We start from the raw sequence: 3,216 nt of genomic DNA, 5'->3' as shown, positions 1-3,216 counted from the left end.
TGGCATTTCAGAAACAAATGCTTACAGCCTAAAAAAGGTGACACCCTTAAGATGACAAATAGCATGGCAGTTACAATTGCATTAATATTTTAAAGGCATTATTCTCAAGTTTTTAATGGATGGGCTTCAAATCCACCAGAACCCTTAAAATTAGGTGGTATTCTGAATGCAATGGGCAGTTGCATCAGATCTGCTCTAAATGAAACAACATATAATTCTAGTTTTGTTGTAAGAGAGCTAAAGCAGCAGGGTGCAAAAGCCATCCCCCCCCCCCCCCCCCCCCCCCCCCCCCCCCCCCCCCCCGGCCCCGCACCTCAGGTAGTTTGTTCTTATCTGCATCAGAGGTCTTGGGTTCCCTCTTCTCCAATCTTCCCTTGACCAGGTTCCCTGGGAATGCATGTCCACCATTAAAATATCTCTTTGCCATCCCCCTCCTTCCCTTTCTCCCCCTCTCCCTTCTTGCCTTTCTTCTTCTCACTGTCCTTGCTTAAATGGATATTCATTCATTGCAAACCCCCTGAGTCCCAAGCACCGTCCAAGGTTCTTGGGATATTGCCGCGATCCAGCTTCGGCTCTTGAGCAGCCTATCCTGTGCCACCCCCGTGAACTTTCTTTTACAAATACCATGAAGGTGCCGAGCCTGGCATCCCTCCTACTACTTGTGAATTTGTCTATCAGATTGCTTCTCGCAATAGCACTGGTAGCTGTGTCAGGCCGGGATCTCCCGGTGAGTGGATGGGACAGGGCATGCGTACATGTGTGCATATAGATATGTGTCTGAGAAGGAATGTGACAGGTCCAAACCATAGCGTCCCTTGAGGATTTCCACGCGTGTCATTTGGGGACCCTCTTTGTCATTCACAAGTGCCTAAAACAGTGTCTGGCACGGAGTAGGCAGGCAAGTAGCTGCTGAGGGCATGGAGACTGTGGGCAAAACCGTGAGGTCCGCAGCCTTCCCAAAGGACCTGTTTCTGTTCTAGTGATTTTTTTTTTCACTCCAAATGCCTCAACACATATATCCTCAGGTCCCTCAGTTTCTCCCCCCCCCCCACTTTAATCAAGATCTACACTCGGAAATCACTTACCTTACCTCCTAAATCATCATCATAATAAAATAGTGACTGATGAATATTGTTCCCCTCCCTGAGGCATTTGCATCATAACGGGGAGGGGGGATTTTCAGAGGAAGGCTTTTTCAAAACAAGGGCCAAGAGGTGGTATTGGATGTGACCCCGCATTCCTAACTCCCCGGAGCCTCCTGGGAGAAGGTTCTCACTTGTTTCCAGTGTCTACAGCTCAGCGCTGCAGCAACACGTCAGCCCACATGCAATTCCCAGGCTCGCAGCTAGTGGGGTTTCCACTGTGAATATTTGTATTCTTGATCCTCAGGGTCTGATTACAACTTCAGGTTTAGTCTCTCCATAACTTTGATTATACTTTCCTTCATCCTGTGTAATCAAGCTCAGATTGCTCCAGATGCACACCAGAGCGAGCACAAGGTGGGCAAGGTTAAGTGTGCAATGAAAAACTCTGCTCCCCAGACTTTGGGGCTCCTTGTTAACAACTATCTGGGAAAAAAAAAATAATAATTTCTTTTTTGGTACCTCAGATCAGCAGGCTGCTCCTCTCCTGCGGCCAGATGCTGCCCTATACGCCATTGTTAAATACTAATAGTGAAACTTAAAAGATGTTCTCTTGCGAGACAACAGGTGGCCACTGCACCCTCCAGCTCTGATTGGTGGAAAGGCCACAGGCGCCCAGTGGCCCAGAGAAAGGGCCTCCACGTCTGCAGTTTCAAGAACCTGCTCAATGGGCTGTTGTCCTGATAATATCTCAGCTCGCTGCCAATTTGTGCAACCCGCTGGGCCATTAGGGAGCGCCGCTGGGTTGTCAACGTTAAATGGAGACCCGGGAGAGAGGACCTAAGCTTTTTCGGGAGGGGGGATTGGAGTCAACCTAGGGACAATATGAGCAGTTGTTCCTTCCCTGAATACACACCGATCTCTCAGGCAGTATCCAAACACACGTTTCGGCTAAGAGAAGTGCAAATACACAAACTTTCACCTAATTGACGTTTATTTTTCCTGCCTGGTTCCAGAAAGATAATATTGGGAGAAGGTACATACACAGGTGTCACCAAGCTGGAGAGCCTACTTTGGAGAAGGGAAGAAAGGAAAAGCAACCCATCTGATGCTTGTCTGAAAAAGTTCAGGCCCCGGGGCCAGCCAAGTGTGTTCAGGGGACGAAAGTGTTTGTTGAGTGTCCGCTAAAATATTTGAAAATTTCTCCCTTCCGGTTAAAGCAGCTTCTAGATAACCAAATTGGGGAGGGGGCAGAATCCCACCGCCTCTCCTTAACGTTCTCATCTAGCAATAAAGTCACTTCCCTTCGCCAAGGCTGAGGGCCAAATTAACCCAAAGCAATAAAGCGGGGGGGGGGGGGGGGGGGGGAGGGAAGGAGGCGGAAGGCGGGGGGAGAGACAGAGACAGAGAAAGAGAGATGTAGCTTAAAGAAAGAGAAAGAAATAAAGAGGAGGTGGGTGAGTGCAGTTTGAGGAAGTTAATCACCCAGAACCTTTTAGGAAAATGGGGACATTTTCTCTCCGAGAGCAGTGAATGATCCGCCTAGATCCAGTTACTCAAATGCCTTTCGAATACAAACAAGAGCAAAGGAAATACGAAGAGAACCGACACGAGGCTTAACCCGGGAAGCTTCAAGTCTGCCTACCTGTGAAAGGTCAGGCCCCAACACCCCTTCTGGAAAATACCACAGGTGTACATGGGGTCCCGGCTCCCGGGAGGCCCTCATGCAGGTTAGCTGCTAGGTTAGGTGCCTTCAAGCAGGGGCCATTCGTGCGGGAAGGCGGAGTAGGGTAGACGGACCGGGCGACCGGCACCACGAGGGACGAATGGGGGCGAGGGGAGGAAAGCGATGGAACGAGGGGTGGCAAGGGAGCGGACGGCGTGTGGACGCCGGTGCCAGGAGCTGGAGGCCAAGGAAAGGGGCGCTCGGGAAGGGGGGGTGGGAGGGCCACACCGGGCACCCGGCTGGCTGCCCGCCGGCCGAAGCGGCCGAGGGGAGGAAGGGAGCGAGGAGCGCTCCGAGGCATCGGGGACAAAGAGGACCGGAGAGGGAAGGGGGGCGAGGTGGGGAGAAGAGGGGCCCCGGGGAGGGGGAGGCCGCAGCGCGCGCGATGGGCACGGCCAGGGCTGCGCG

At 51.9% G+C, this 3,216-nt stretch overlaps 1 protein-coding gene across 1 annotated transcript in view; it reads left to right on the top strand.

Moving 5' to 3' along the window:
* The first annotated feature begins 2,544 nt into the window (after positions 1–2,544).
* TOX3 (TOX high mobility group box family member 3) overlaps positions 2,545–3,216 on the top strand; it is a 105,801-nt gene continuing 105,129 nt past the window's right edge. The window contains exon 1 of the mRNA XM_032424049.1: positions 2,545–2,736. The gene's annotated coding sequence lies outside the window, so the exon portion shown is untranslated. The remainder of the gene's footprint in view (positions 2,737–3,216) is intronic.

The sequence above is a fragment of the Phoca vitulina genome, unplaced genomic scaffold (assembly GCF_004348235.1).
Source record: "Phoca vitulina isolate PV1807 unplaced genomic scaffold, GSC_HSeal_1.0 scaffold30, whole genome shotgun sequence".
Classification (NCBI taxonomy): Eukaryota; Metazoa; Chordata; class Mammalia; order Carnivora; family Phocidae; genus Phoca; species Phoca vitulina.
The sequence above is the reverse complement of the archived record's forward strand: the minus strand, read 5'-3'. Positions and strand labels throughout refer to the sequence as shown.